Source organism: Canis lupus, chromosome 20 (assembly GCF_048164855.1).
Source record: "Canis lupus baileyi chromosome 20, mCanLup2.hap1, whole genome shotgun sequence".
In the NCBI taxonomy this organism is placed as follows: domain Eukaryota; kingdom Metazoa; phylum Chordata; class Mammalia; order Carnivora; family Canidae; genus Canis; species Canis lupus.
This window is the reverse complement of record NC_132857.1, coordinates 22766207-22783073: the sequence shown is the minus strand read 5'-3', so window position 1 is coordinate 22783073 and position 16867 is coordinate 22766207. Positions and strand designations below refer to the sequence as shown.

Here is a 16867-nt window from a genome sequence, read left to right as displayed (position 1 = left end):
GTTTTGAAACAGGCAATATAACATTTATTGCATGAAAAAAATCATCCCATTAAAATCACTAAATATTCTGAAGGAGATAAAACATTTTTAAAATGCAAGACTGTGCTCACAATATGTAGAGTTAACCCACAGAAGCCAGAACTGAAAAGTGAACTGAACCAAAATGACACGATAGAATGAAGCCAGGATATACTACAGATACTTCACACCTCAAGTTTTAGTTTCAATGCCCATATTTGGGAAGGGGAGAAAAAATATGGTAGAGAATGAAACTTAGACTACCACATGAAATTTAGAAACTTTCAGGGTCTATATCTTAGTGAAAAAGTCAATTGACAAAAAAAAAGTCAATTGACAAAGTAAATAAACAAATAATTTGAAGTAATAAAAAATAATAAAAATCTGATCTCTGCTGAGATTGAAAAATATAGATTTATAATTTATAGCCAACTAAATGACATTTCAAGATCAAGGATAACATAGACATTTTTCATATGAACAAAAGCAGAGATGCTTGTTATTTACTTCAAGAACACAGAAAACAAACCCAGAGAAAATATGAAGTCCTATAAAGAATGGTGATTAAAGAATCAAATGTAGAGTAAATATGAACAAAATTTGCTATATACAGCAAAAATAATAACATCCAAGAAAGGATGCAGTTAAATCTCTATACAATTAAAATGTTTAAAAGCAATTAACATGCACATTGAAGGAAGGTGACTGGAATTAAAGTGCTTCTTATTTCTTTAGAAAAAGAGTAGAGACATTGATTAATTTTTGATTTTAGTAAATGAAATGTGTATTGTTAAAATTTCAAGACTGAGTACAGTCTAAAAGAGTACAGACAAAACAGCACTGAAGCATTTAATATGAAAAAGCAAGAAGAAAGAGATGAAGTGCACAAGAAAATAGAACAAAGAAAGCACAAAAGGGGCTAGATTTAATTCCAAATATATTAGAAATAATAAATGTCAATAGAAATAATAAATGTAAATGGACCAAACTCATCAGGTAAATTGAGATACACAGTTGCCCATTAAACACATTAGAGGTTAGGGCAGCAACCCCCTTGCAGTCAAAATCCAGGTTTAACTTTTGACTCCCTCAAACTGTTAAGTATGAATAGTGCACTGTTGACTGGAAGCCTTACTGATTACATAGTTAATAAACCTCTATTCTGTATGGTACTTGTATTATAGACTATATTCTTACAATAAAGTAAGCTAGAGAAAAGAAAATGCTATTTAAAAAATTATAAGGAAGAGGAAATACATTTATTGTATTATACTGTATTTATATAAAAAATTCTGTAGGTGGACATGTGCAGGCCAAACCTGTGTTGTTCAAAGGTCAACTGCATATTGGGAAAAAATATAGCTATATGTCATTTCTAAGATACCCTTTTAAGATAAAAACAGATGTTTTGAAAAGGGAAAGACTGAACAAAGATAGATAGATGATAGATAGATATACATATATGTAAATATTAACTAAAAGAAATTGTAGCAGCTACATTAATATCAGACAATATAGTTATTAAAATGAAAAGGATTATCAGGAGTGCCTGGAAGGCTTAATCCATTAAGTGACTGACTCTTGGTTTCAGCTCAGGTCGTGATCTCGGGTTCATGAGACTGAGCCCCATGTGGAGCCCTGCATTAGACTCCACCCTGCGTTGGGCTCTGCCCGCTTAACAGGAAGTCTGCTTAGGATTCTCTCTCTCTCCCTCTGCCTCTCCCCCATTCTGTCTCTAAAATAAATGAATCCTTAAGAAAAAAATAAAATGAAATGAATTATCAGGGAAAAGAAGATTACTACCTATTGGTGTGGTTCCTGAAAGTGATAATGGACTATCCGTGAAGAGAAAAACTATGTTTGGCAAACATTTAGGTGAATTCTTTAGAGGTATAGCAGCCATCCACTACACTGTTTGTTGGTAAGCATATCAGAGAAGTTGAAGTTTTGAGAGAATGTGGCCACATAGCTGTCTTTACAGCCCATGATTCAGAGTGGGCAAGGAAAAGGAAGCTATACATAAGGCTACATAAGCTCTACATATACATATACATACACATGTACATAACCTATACATAAGTCATACATAAGGCTATATGTAGAGCAGAATATGAGCATATTTCAATCTGATTATAACTGAAAAATTCATATATGAGACTTCTAAGAAGTAGAACTAACATTATAGTTTGAAATGTTTCTTTACCTTAGGCTTGCAAAATGACAAAATTAAAGCGAGAATAAACATTTTCAGGGAAGTGAAAGATTTCTTAAGTAAATTTTTCTATAAACAGGATGAAATGAATTAATGGAGCTCATTTACTGAGGTTGCTTAGGCACACGAATCTCGTGTTCCTTTTGGAATGCTATTATAATGATAATAGTGGATACTCTTTCCTTGAGGCATTTTTGAGTGCCACTTTTTGGTGTGAAAGAGCCTCCAGATATCAGAAGAAAATAGTGATTTGCCCTGAATATTTTTACATTTACTTTTCTCTTTGAATTAGTAGAAAAATATAAGCATCCTTTGAAACACGTTGTTTCTAATTTCTAATCTTAAGATAATTGTTGTTCAATGTGAAGTCATTAGAAAGGGAGTAGTGAGGGGTGCCTGAATGGCTCCATGGGTTAAGTGGCTGACTTTGGCTCAGATCATGATCTCAGGGTCCTGGGATCAAGTCCCTTGTCAAGCTCAATGCTCAGTGGGAAGTTTTCTTCCTCTGCTCCTTCCCCTTCTCATGTTCTCTCTCTTTCAAATAAATAAGTAAAATCTTAAAAAACAAGAGATGGAGTGGAAAATATATATTTAAATTTTATCACATGAGAAATTAGATGTTCTTTTTCTCCAAAATAAAATAAAATAAAATAAAATAAATGGATACCAAACATAATCTAAAAAGTAATTGTCCCAAACTTTACTTTGCTTCAAGTTTTCTTCAACATATAAAAATTAGAGTCTGATTTTGTTCTGAATGATGACAATAGTAAAATAGAGTTAAAAAGCGAAATGAATTTATGGGAGGTAGGCAGTTTTCAGGCTCAATTTCTTTATGTGTTAAATCATCAGTGGTCTTTAATAATTACAAAATGAGTCCAAATAATATTTGCTATATTATATGATATTATTTTTAACTGCAGTGATCTTCATGGCTTATCACCCATGCAAGTAACAAAGAATCACATATGGGAGCCATCATAGCTTAAAGTATAAAAAAAATCCAGTCATTCAACTTTTTTTTTCAGTCATTCAACTTATGTGAACATAGCTCAAAAGGAAATATTAGTTTCCTTTCTTGAAATGGGAGGAATTATTATATATATTTAGGGACATAGTTATTTTTCTTCTGGTTATTCAGTGAAGTATTAAAAACCAAATGTTCAGATAAATATTTCTCAGCTTAGTCAATGTAATTATTAAACAGATATTTCACATACTTTATTAAGACTTTTTATAAGAAATATACATATTCTTACTAAGCACTGTTTGTGACTATTTTTTTAAGATTTATTTATTTGAGAGAGAGTGAGAAAGCAGGGGGGAGGTGCAGGAAAAGCAGACATTCCACTGAGCAGGGAGCCTGATATGGGCTCCCTCCCAGGACCCTGGGATCATGACCTGAGCCAAAGGTAGACGCTTAACTGACTGACCCCAGGAACTCTGGTTTGTGACTTTATTAGCTGAAAAAACCTTTATTGACTTTATTAATTGAAAAAAAACAATGTCACATTTTTAGTGTTTTGACACAATCTCTCAGAAATCTAAATTGTACTTGCTACCACTTGTCTTCTTTATAACAAGTCCAGAAATTTTCTTTTTCATTGAAATAATTGTAAAGTTTATATTCTCTAAAAAGACTTTACAAATTAGAAAAAAGCATTTTCTAGAATAATACTTTTGAAACATTAATACATGTTGCTTTTACTTCCTTGGTTTTGTCCATGGGAAATTATAATAAGGATGAATGTAGATTAAGGAAAAAAAGTTCTGGCTTTATTTTACTCAAAAAGTCTGTTTTTGGACTTCTTTTTTTTTTTCCATTTAAGATATAGAAAGTCCCAAGAGACAATTGCTCACATCCTAAAATGCAAAATGAGATAATCCACAAAATAAGACATATTGCTAAATTATCAGCTAGTTTGGGATGCAAAGAAAGCTAATTGTGCTGATTTCCAGAAAGCAATCAACTCTTTTTTTAAAAAAAGAGAGGACAACAGCTTAAATCATCGTTAGACATGCAAAAATAAAATCAGAGAAGTCAATCATAAGTGAGAGTATGGAGAAACTAGTAGAACTTCTAACAGAAGTGTAAGAACCAGATTGAGAGACTGAAATTCCTGGAAGTTCCAGATACAAAGGAGTCATGAACCCCCCCCCCCAATGTTCTCTTAAGGTCAAACAAATAGAATTTGTTTTTCAATGATTGGAAATAGAGCAGGGAAATAAAACATTCCTCCACGAGGTGCACAAGATATTTCACAAGTGAAATATAGGAGTGTGCAGAAAGAAGAAGGAAAGGCAAGAAATCTGAAAAAAATCTTTCACGGGACACTAATTCTCACAGAATGCAAAGCAGCATTTCAAAAATGCCATTTGAAATCTGTGGTTGTGATGAAGGAACTGCATTTGTGAAAGATTTTGGGTACATAGAATTAAAATATAGGACAAGAAAAACAAAAAGTATAGGAAAGGAAATGTAATAAACAAAATTCTTAAAGTGGTTGTGAGATAATATAAAAGTAGTATATAATTTGAAGTATATAATACAGTATATAATATATGGCACATTATATGTGACTATATATAATACAGAATATATTATTTGAACTCTAAATAGTATATTATTTGAAGGTAATCTGTTATAAGTTAAAAATATATATTGTGTGCAGCCAGGTTGCTCAGTGGTTTCCTGCTGCCTTTGGCCCAGGCGTGATCCTAGAGACCCAGGATCGAATCCCACATCAGGTTCCCTGCATGGAGACTGCTTCTTCCTCTGCCTCTGTCTCTGCCTCTCTCTTTTTTCAGCTATGATTTGTTCAAATACATATTCTGGACCTCGGTCCCTTTTGGCGCCCTCGGGAACCCCAAACAAATGTATATTTTTCTTCCTTAGGCTGTCACTTATTTCCCTTAATCTATCCTCATGATAGATTTTTTTGTCTTTTGTTTTTGTTTGTCTCTTTTTTCCTCAGCTTCCCTCTTTGTCATCAACTTGTTTTCTATGTCAGTCACTCGTTCTTCCACCTTGTTAACCCTTGTCATTAGGACCTTAATTTGGATTGCATCTGATTTAATTTATTTTTAATTTCTGCCGGATTAGATCTAAATTCTGCAGTCATGAAGTCTCTTGAGTCCTTTATGCTTCTTCTAGAACCACCTGTAGCTTTATAATGGTGCTTCTGAATTGGCATTCTGACATTGAATTGTAATCCAAATTTTGTAACTCTGTGGGAGAGAGGACTGTTTCTGATTCTTTCTTTTGAGGTGAGGTTTTTCTTCTAGTCATTTTGCTCAGTGCAGAGTGGTCAAATACAAGTTGTATTGGGAAAAGGAGAAAAAGAGAGAAGATAAAGAAGAAAAGAAAAAGAGAAAAAAGAGAAGAAAAGAAAAAAAAGGATAAAAAGGGGGCAGGAAGCAAACAGAAATCAAAAAACAAAAATCAAGGGGGAGTATCCTCTGATTCTGTATGCTGTAAATCCCTCAACTTCCCCTGGAACTTTCCAGTGCTGCTTGGTCAATAATCTGTTTTTCCCCTGTCTCTCTACCTGGTCTTCTGGGGGAGGGGCCTGCTGTGCTGATTTTCAGGTGTTAGCACTTGGGGGAGCTGCTCAGTCCCCTGCCTCGTACAAGGGCTCAGTGAAAGATGTTTAAGCTGTTTATCTGGTGAGGCCACTGTGAGGCTCAGTGGGGGTTGTTTACCCCATGAGGCCCCAGGAGGAACAGCAGCAGCGGCGGCAGCCAGCTCTGGAGCCCTGGAGTCAGCTCCAGCAGAAACTCCAGAGCTCTCAGTCTCCAGGGTCCTGGAGGCTCTCGGGGCGTGGATGCTGATCTGCCCAGCTTGGCACCACCCGGCGGCAGGAGCATCCTCGCTGTCCTAGGCCCTCCCAGCCTTTGCCTATTCCGGGGGGGGGGGGAGTGCCGGATCCTGCGCCATGTCCTCGGCACCATAGGCTCCCAGGCCTGTGCTGTGGGAATTGCGCTCCTGGCCCGCAGCCCCCTCCGCTGGCAGCCTCTGACCGAGCCCCTCTGAGCTGCTCCCGGGTCCAGCCAGGCACACGCTGCAGCCGTTTAGGGAGCTCAGCCAGGGGTGTGGGTGCTCTCCCGGGGGCTCAGGTGCTCTGTTAGTGTCCCTGAGAGCCTGAGGGTATCCCTGCCCCTCCTGGGATCCTTCTCCAACTCCCTGCGAGCTCCTTTCAGTCCAGGAAGATTGGTGAAGCTCCTGCTCCTCCAGGACGGGGCTTTCCTGGGGCCTTCCGGTCCTGGGGGCACCCATCCCAGCCTTAGTCGGGCTCCTCGTGGGGGCCCCACCCCTTGGACGCCTTTTGTTTCTTTATTTTTTTGTTCCCCCATCTTCCTACCTTTTTTTCAAATAGTAAATTTATTTTTTGTTGGTATTCAATTTGCCAACATACAGAATAACACCCAGTGCTCATCCCATCAAGTGCCCCTTCTTCCTACCTTGATAGAAGCGTGTACTCTTCTCACTGTAGCATTCCAGCTGTTCTCTCTTTAAATCTCAGGCTGAATTCATAGGTTTTCAGGATGATTTGAAGGTTATCTATGTAATTTGGTGGGAACAGGTGACTTGGGGACCCTACTCTTCCGCCATCTTGCCCCACCTAGGCTTCTCAAAATTTAATGTGAATAGGTGTGACCACAGAACTTTTTTTTATTCGTTTATTCATGAGAGACGCAGAGAGAGAGAGGCAGAGACAGAGGCAGAGGGTGAAGTAGGCTCCATGCAGGGAGCACGATGTGGGACTCCATCCCAGGACTGCAGGATCACACCTTGAGCCAAAGGCAGACCCTCACTCACTGAGCCACCCAGGCAACCATGACTGCAAATCTTGAAAATATGCAGATTTCAATCTAGTTAGTCAGAGGTCGGGCTGAAATTCTGCATTTTTAATGAATTCTTGGAGAGTGCTGACAATGTGGGTCTACAGACTATACTTTGAGTAGCAAGTTTATATACACCATTTTTAGTTCATGATGTTTTTAATTAAGTGACATTTACTAATGTTTGTAACAGATAGTAGCTAAGTTCAATCACACAAATAAAAAGCCTCTTTAAACATCTCCCATACCTTAATAACACCCACGTTATATATCTTACCATAAGAATGAGCAAAGAAAGGCAGTCGCGTTAGCCCAGAGGGTTAGACCCGTCTTCCGCCCAGGGTGTGATCCTGGAGATCCGGGATCAAGTCCCATGTCAGTCTCCCTGCATGGAGCCTGCTTTTCCCTCTGCCTGTGTCTCTGCCTCTCTCTCTCTATGTCTGTCATGAATAAATAAATAAAATATTACAAAAAAGAATGAGCAAAGAAATAAATCTGAGCAGTCCTGACCCTTGCTCCAAAAGTACAGAACATGAATTCTCTTAGATAGGCTAAGGCCTATGTGTCCACATGTGTTAGGTGTCTTTGACCCAACAGCTGTCACTAACTACATCCAATGCTCAGGAAACAGTGGGGTAAATGATCGAATAGTCAACAAGGCTAAAAGTCAAGCGTAGATACAGAAATTGATGTAGAGTGATTTTTGCCACTGGAACTTAAACTGGCTGTGTATTCCTCTCCTCTAATCAGAAGCAGCTTCCCTTCCAGCTGTACCAGATCTTCCGTTTATTCACTTTGTACTTTAGTAGCAAGTGTCCTTAGTGAAAACTTCATTTCCCAGCATATCTTCAGGGATCTCCATTAGACTGTTAACAGATTATCACCATCTGTTGGTGATTATTTCACTATGTAACAGCCCTGATCTAAGAGACGTGTCCTCTTTCACCAGCAGAGCGATACCTGGGGACAACTAGGTCAGGCTCAAGAGGAGATGCAAAAATTACAGCTGGGTGTAGATAATCAATATTAAAACAGCCGGCCGGTTTCTACTTCTATTCTACACAATTCTTTTGCAAAATGGAGACGATAGAGTCCTTTTCACATTTCTATTTTCTGGAATCTGAAACAGATTCAAGAACAAAAGAGAACCAATGTCATTATATGTATATGCCCATTTGGGGGCATGTACACTACTGATAACATTTGGAATATGATTGTACATTAAATAAGAAATAATTCGTATGACATCTAAATAACTGCCCAAGAACCATCTGTCTATATTCGCTCATTAAAACTAAGTATGTTGAATTTCCAGTGATAGGTTTGTTGTAGGTATGGAGGCTATTGTAGGCATAAAGAATAAGGTCAAACAAATAGAATTTGTTTTTCAATGATTGGAAATAGAGCAGGGAAATAAAACATTGCTCCATGAGGTACACAATATATTTCACAAGGGAAATATAGCAGCCTGCAGAAAGAAGAGGGCTAGGCAAGAAATCTGAAAAAAAAATCTTTCAAGGTACACTAATTCTCACAGAATGCAAAGCAGCATTTCAAAAATGCCATTTGAAATCTGTGGTTGTGATGAAGGAACTGCATTTGTGAATGATTTTGGGTACATAGAATTAAAATATAGGACAGGAAAAAAGTATAGGAAAGGAAATGTAATAAACTTATAAAATTCTTACAATGGTTGTGTGATAATATAAAAGTAGTATATAATTTGAAGTATATAATACAGTATATAATATATGGTACATTATATATGACTATATATAATACAGAATATATTATTTGAACTCTAAATACTATATTATTTGAAGGTAATCTGTTATAAGTTAAAAATATATATTGTGGGCAGCCAAGATGGCTCAGTGGTTTAGCACTGCCTTTGGCCCGGGGCGTGATCCTAGAGACCCAGGATCAAGTCCCACGTCAGGTTCCCTGCATGGAGCCTGCTTCTCCCTCTGTCTGTGTCTTTACCTGTCTCTGTGTATCTCATGAATAAATAAATAAAATTTAAAAAAAATAAAAGTCAACATGACACATAAAACTAAATACAAAAAAAAGTTCCTTGATTCACCTAAATGATTCTAGGAATGGAAGAAAAAGAAAGAAAGAAAGAAAGAAAGAAAGAAAGAAAGAAAGAAAGAAAGAAAGAAAGAAAGAAAGAAAGAAAGAAATTACATTAAATATAAATGGGCTAAAAGGTAGAGATTTCTAGGCTTAATAAAAACACAAAACCAAACATGTAATATTTACAAGAAAAATATTTAAATTTAGATTGTGGTAAACAGACTCCTAAAGTAGTCCTATGATTCTTGTCCCCTTGGTCTCACACCCTGTGTGAACTCTTTTCTTTGAATATGTGTGTGATTTGCTTCTAAACCATAGAATACAGCAAAGATAATGGCATAGAAATAGATTTGAAAATTGCTATCAATGAATTTTACCTAATTGATATTCATAGACTATAGATAGGTACTTATTGTAGCATTCCCAAATAAACAAGGAGCATTCACCAAGACAGACCATATTATAGCTTATAAACATGTCTCAGTACATTTCAAAGAATGGAAGAATATGACTTCCACCTACAATGTAATTAATTAGAAACTAAAAACAATAAATTATCTATAAAATCTCCAAATATGTTTAAACAACACATTTCTGAAGAACCCATGCAACAAAGAAATCTTACGAGTAATTAGAACATATTTTGAACTAATGATTGCTAAATGATAATGAAAGCATTTAACAAAATATATGAGATACAGCTAAAGCAATATTTTTTTTAATTTTATTTATTTATTTACGATAGTCACAGAGAGAGAGAGAGAGAGGCAGAGACACAGACAGAGAGAGAAGCAGGCTCCATGCACCGGGAGCCCGACGTGGGATTCGATCCCGGGTCTCCAGGATCACGCCCTGAGCCAAAGGCAGGTGCCAAACTGCTGCACCACCCAGGGATCCCCTAAAGCAATATTTTTAAAAAGTTGTAATTTCAAATGGTTATGTTGAAAGAATGACAGTGTAAAATAATTGTATGTATTTCTATCTTAAGAAGTAAAAGACAAATAAAACTCTGGCAATTTAAACCCAAAAATAAGTGCAAAAAAGAAAATAACATTGAAGGCAGCTATCAATAAAACAAAAAAAATAGACAGAGAAAATCAATAAATCAAAGTTCGTTCTTTGAAAAATAATGTAACTGTTAAATTTCAAAATAAAAATATTACTAATATCCAGAATAAGTAAGGGATCTTTTTAATCATTAAAAAAGGTAAGGGAATATTATGAACAACTTTAGAGTAATGAATTTTGCAACATACCCAAAATGGAAAAATCGTATGAAAGATGCAAATGAACAAAATCAATACGGAAGAAATAGAAAATAGGAAGAGTCTCATATATTGCAAAAAAATATTAAATTTGTTATTTAGGTTTTTCTCCCCCCAAAATTTCAAGTCTAAATGATTTCACTGGTGAATTCAATCAAATGTACGTGAAAGGAACCCTACCAATCTTGAATGTGCTCTTCAAGAAATAGAAGAGAGTATATTTTTCAACTGACTTATACTTAAACCTTAAGATGCCAAATCAGATAAATATATTACAAATAATAGAAGTACAGGCCAAATCAGATAAATATATTCCAAATAATAGAATTACAGACCAATGTACTTCATGAATACAGATGCAAACATTCTTAGCAAAAAATTAGTAAATCAAATTAGTAAATCAAAAATACAATATTTCCAAGTAGGGCTTATCCTAGGAATTCAAGATTGGCTTTGAATTTAAATATTAATCATAAAAATAAATATTAATCATTGAATTTCACCACCTTAATAGGATAAAGAAGAACAACCATGTGATCACTTCAATAAGTGACCCTAGATAGGTTCTAGATGCAAAACATGTCCAGAAAAATAAAAGAATGGACAGCCTTTCACAACTTTTTGAGGGTCCCAGTGTGGATCAAAGCAGAAGAATGACTCTCAGTGCCTCAGAATAAAAGTGGCAGAGTAAATGATTCATTGGACCTGAAGAGGTCATGCAGAGAGGAATGAGGAATGATAGTGTAGCAGATCTCCACGGACAAAGACTAAAGATGAATGGATAACCCAAATACTAGAGGATACTGCCAGTACCTTGATGTACTACTGCGAGGCCCAGGAACTCAGCCACAGACCTCATAAAAGTTTTACTTGAACCTCAATTTTATCGAGATTAACATTCACTTCCCTCAGTAAAAAGAAGATTATAATTATAACATTTTTGGTGATAAATTAGTGATAAAAACATAGAAACTAAGTAAGTGAGAAAGGAAGTGATTATTATTACCCTTATCTACAATGGATATAACAACAAGAAATTGAACAAGATAGGAAATGTTAACATAATATTCTGCATTATACAATGGTGAAAATATGTTTTAAATATTTTATTTATTAATTCACAAGAAACACAGATAGAGGCAGAGACAGAGGCAGAGGGAGAAGCAGACTCTATGCAGGGAGCCTGATGTGAGACACATTTCTGGCACCCTTGGAATCACTCTCTGAGACAAAGGCAGATGCTCAATCACAGATGCCAACCCTGTTTGGCATCCCAAACAGTGAAAATATTTACATAGTCTTAAGAGAGCCACCAAAAATTATAATGTAATTGTATTTAAAGTTTGGATAGAGTAGATAGGGGTGTGTGTGTGTGTGTGTAGCTGATTGTATCTATCTTTCCACTGTAGGAAGTCAGTAAATGATATTTACTAGAAAATCAAGAATAGCATAAATTCATGTTTTTTTTTCTTTTTTTACAAGCATTGGAAATAGCTTTTTAAAACCATGTACATGTATAACTTTGATAAAATATTGCATTAATATATCAGTATAACATGATGAATTTACACATGAAATAATTTTGAAGGGCAGTATTAGTGACATATAAGAATATATAAATACATATACATACCTCCTTAAATAAAATATCTGAGTAATGTAAAATTTAGCATTAGTAATTAGTAATTAACATTAAAATTTAATTGCAGTAATTGAGGTTTTCTGTGTGCGTGTAAATGTCAGATTTTTAATAATGGACACAAATCACTTTCTTAAGTTAGAGGAAATGCCCAATAAGGTTATTTTTTAAAGAAGAAATAATTAGAATAGAAATGAAGATAAATGGTATTGACAGGATAGAAAACTTTTTCCAGAGTTTACACATTTCTAAATATCCCTTAAGCACACATATACAGGCACACACACATACACACATACACACCACTGTGGTTAAGAATCAATTTCTGTTTTTAGGGGGGAAAAGGTGACCAATGTAATCCTTAGCAGAACCACAGACATGTAGTTCAATGTTAAAAGGGCTGACAGTCTTCAGAGAGAAAGCACAGTGTCCATGTCACTATCAAACCACAAGACCACACAAGAAGACTCATGGAGATGTCCCTTCAGCCTAGTGAAAAAAAAAGTCTCAGAAAGGCAAGGGAACTTGGCATATATGGCACATAGCTTCTGGGAGTTCAGATGCAAGTATGCACAGTCCTACTCATGCCACACGGAGAGCTGTCAATAATCTTAATCAAATTCTCAGCTATCAGAGATTTTTTTGTTCATTCCTGATTTTCTTGAAAACCAAGAGCAAGTGACCCCACAAGCATCCAATAAGCAGGACTCTGATTTAATGTATGAAGGAGGAAAAATTAAAGAGATATTTTCAAGTTGCTAACACACAGTTACCGAGCTTCCTACAATGACAACAAATGTTCATTATTGTAGTTGTTTTTGTTACTATATTTTCTCCCTGCAGGGATTCAAGGTTATAAAACTAAGTATATCTAACAGTAGAAGTCTCTGAGAACGGAATTAAAGGTAGGTGCCATGAAATTTGAGAGGAGGGGGGACAGCAGTTACCCAAAATGGGATTAAAAAAGCCAGAAGACACTAACTGTTGCCAAGAATGGCCTGTGTTTGTGTCAAAAATAAATTGGTTCTTGGGCGTCTGCTTTAAAAATAACTAAGAAAAAAATAAAAAGTAAAAATAAATCTGTGATCAATACTCTTTCTGATACTCTTTTTATTGCTTTCAAATCAAAAAAGCATTGCTCTCTCTGTAACTAAAGTTAAATAAGTTTTTCAGCAGTGTATACTAGAAACAGCCTTTTTTCCCCCCAATTGTTCCCTGCAAGGATTCTGAAGGGAGAGCAAGAAATTGGTTTTTGTCTCATCTTCATGAAACATTTTTATTGAGTAAAATTAACTCAAAAAGATGTCAAGCAGTGACTCTGACTGCAACCCTGAGTTAAATGAACATGTTGTACGCTTGACATCTAACACCAAATTCCACTAGTCCTCACACCATTCTCCATTTAAAAAGACAACATCTGATGGTTTCTTGGAGTGATGGCAAATTCCACTTGGACCCCTGCATGCCCGATGTGCGTAGCTACACACGCTGCTATCCTGCCTGCAATATTTACCACCACAAACTGCTTTTCCCCTTTGGCTGAATTGAGAAGGAGAGCCATCAGAAACACTTTTTCTCATTACTCTTTTATCTGGTCATTCACATATTTTCAGTTTTCCTTCTAACTCTATTTTTACATAACCGCTCTTATTCCAAATCCACAAGTCATCTCTTTTTCCCCTGTTTAAAAAAATATTGAGACCTGGGGATTAATTGTGGCATTCTAAATTTATTTTTATTTTAAAAGCATAGGCAGTGACAAATGGAGGAGTATACTGCTTCATTTTTCTTGATGGGTCAAGCATCGGCAAGAGAACAAATAGATTTTTGAAGTTTTAGTGAATCTTCTCCAGATCTATTGAAAGTATTAGACCATGTCTATTTTTAAACATTATTTAGTAGAAATAATCAGTTTTTCATGTTAAACAAGGAGTTGTTCTTTCTCATAGATCTGTGCTTCAGGCTGGAAGGGAAAGTCACGCAGCAGATGGACATTAAAAGTGGAAAGATCAAAGGGCGTCATCACTGGAACTCAAGCTCTAGGAGTGGAGGGCCAGGTGGACACCAGAAGGATAAAGTTAATATGATATTTTTCTGCTACCAGCAGGCAGGAAGACCAGAGCAAACACAGCTTCATGTGCAGAAATCATCTATCAGCTGCTGGTAACTTGCTTGGATTATCCCCAATGGCTTGCCTAAATCCATCTCATATAATATTACCATGCAAATCCATGATAGTCCTTGTACCAAATCGATGTGTTAAACTTGAAAATGAGCTATGAATCACATGTCAAAGGTATTTAGGTAGTACTGCTTAGATAAGTCCCTTACCGTTGGGTTGCCAAGGACTAATTTTAGCACTATGTAATTGCATGAGTTTCATTTCCAAAATAAAATATTAAATTTGTTATTACTGCAATGATAATAAAAGCATTTAATGAACTCAGTGGTGGACACTTCACATGTATTATGTCACTTCATATTCACAAAAGTCTTACATGGTAGGTAGTGATGCTTTACCCATTTTGAAGATAAGAGAGGAAAAAGACTGAGACGTTAAGTAATTTCTTAAGGTGATATAAGTAGGAAACTGTGATATGGAAACCCAGGTCATGTGACTTGGAAATCCTGAAACCACACTTGAAGGATTTGGATTGGTACTGTCGTTCAGTGAGATTTGCATGAGATTTGTCTGACTAATTGGTAGCAAGTCTTGCTTCTTAGTGATTAATAGATATAAATTTCATCAAAGTTAAAAAAAATTTCATCAAAGTTATATTTTACCCAAGGAAGAGAGTAGATCAAGTCCCAGATTTCTGAATGAACCTTTCTATTTTTTTCTTCACTCTAATATCAATAATATCCTGTTGGATTTAAGTTCTGATCTCCTGCTATCCTGGTATAGAGCCACTAAACCATTTAGAAAAGGTCACCGAGTCTTCTTTGAAGTAGGAGATTTAGCTCCAGGAATCTGCACATGTGTGTTCATGATCCATTACTTATCAGAATGATATAGGCAGACAGACTTTGTGCAAGTAAATTCTGAAATATTAATAATAGGAGTACACTTTAGAATTTTCTAATAATTTCATTCAATTATTTAACCTTCCTCATAGTTATCTGATTGCCTTTTAAATTCAAGTAGAATCCTTTCTGTGCCAAATGGAATTACCAAACAAAAATATTTTCAGAGGAACAGTAATTCACCTATTACATATTATTATTTTGCCTCTCATGTGATGCTTATAAATCTAACATAAAATATGTGCTACATATGCCAAATAAGCAGATACATTTTGAAACTCAGAACTTGTCATGAAAAAGAGGCATGATGTATAAGTTAATGTTTTTCCTGACAACTGGTTAGCCAGGCAAATGGAATCCAGAAATAAATGACTTTTATTTTAGATTTGCATTATTATTCCACCCAACACAGAATCCACAGCAGATGGTAATGTGTTACAGTTTCAACCTATTATTGGTCTTCAAGGGTAGTAAGACTTTATATCTAGAACAGTGGTTCTCAAGCTATTGCATGCATCAGATTGCTGGGTACAACCCCCAGGGTTTCTGATTTAATAAGATTGGGATAGGGTCTGAGACTTCATGGAACTGACAAGTTCCCCAGGGATGCAGTTGCTGCTGGTTCAAGGACCACACCTTGAGAAGCAGTGGTTGTGAGTCTTGGGAAAACCCTTTCTGTTATCTAAAGGGGAAATCCCCCGGCCTTGGGTCTTCTCTCTCCTCTGATGATTCCCATTGTGTTCATTTTTTATTTTTGTTTTGTTCCATATGGCACTTTTTTCCTCCTCAAATCTCACTGATGCATCTCTTTTTGTGTTTGGTTTAGGGTCTGGTTTGTCCTTCATTCAGTCCAGTCTCTTGCAACTGCTGATGGCATGCATACCAGTTGGGGAAGGAGGGAAATGCTCACGGTACTCTAATCTCAGAGTAAAATAGCCATGCTCAGACCCTGCCAAATCCAGATTTATTTTATCATATTCACCCCAAAATATTGTGTTTGAAGAATCAAAGGCCTTATTTTATTATTCTAGTCTGTTTGTGCCAGAAGGTTCTCCCTGGAATAAAGTTAGAATGGATTTTCTGTATGGGCAGCTTGTGAGAACTACATATCTGCAGTGGCTCTCTGCTAAATGGGTATGTCCATAAGTTAGAAAAGAGGACAGCTTTTGTCTTCCTAGATCTACTCTTCTAGGACCCTCCAGGGAGAGCCTACTCATAGAGACCCTTTGGTCTTCCTTAGCTGGAGGCCCCTTGTGTTCAATCCCATCAGTTTTTACCAGTTACTGCTTCTTTGCTGACAAAAGGACACACGATCTTTCACCATGCTGCTCTTAATGCAAGCTCTCTGAATACAAGCATGCTGGTCTACTTTCACATTCTCAAAATATCTGCTTTATCAAAGGCCTTATTTTTTTATACTTCCTATTTTATACTTTATTTTTTATAATAAATTTATTTTTATTGGTGTTCAATTTACCAACATACAGAATAACACCCAGTGCTCATCCCGTCAAGTGCCCCCCTCAGTGCCCGTCACCCAGGGATTTTGAGCATGCTGATACCTCTGTCTTGGAACATTCTTGCAAACATTCACCTAGTTAAACTTATATTCTTCTTTTTTAAAAATTTTTTTTCAACTCATGCATTCTCAATGAGGTCCCAGACCTGAAACTTTGATCAGAACCCTTTCCTTTGTTCCTTGTACTCTTCCTTTATCACGCACACTATGATTTTAAATGATAGATTTCAGTGATAATTTTACTCTTGGCTCCTCCCATTCACTTGTGAAGT

The 16867-nt window shown here is 36.1% G+C and overlaps 1 long non-coding RNA gene across 9 annotated transcripts in view; it reads right to left on the bottom strand.

Annotated features, from left to right (window-relative positions):
- Positions 1-7123: 7123 nt before the first annotated feature.
- LOC140611752 (uncharacterized) overlaps positions 7124-16867 on the bottom strand; it is a 183980-nt gene continuing 174236 nt past the window's right edge. For all 9 annotated transcript variants that reach the window (XR_012012897.1, XR_012012893.1, XR_012012898.1 and 6 more), the window contains one exon: positions 7124-8192. This is a non-coding gene — a long non-coding RNA (uncharacterized lncRNA). The remainder of the gene's footprint in view (positions 8193-16867) is intronic.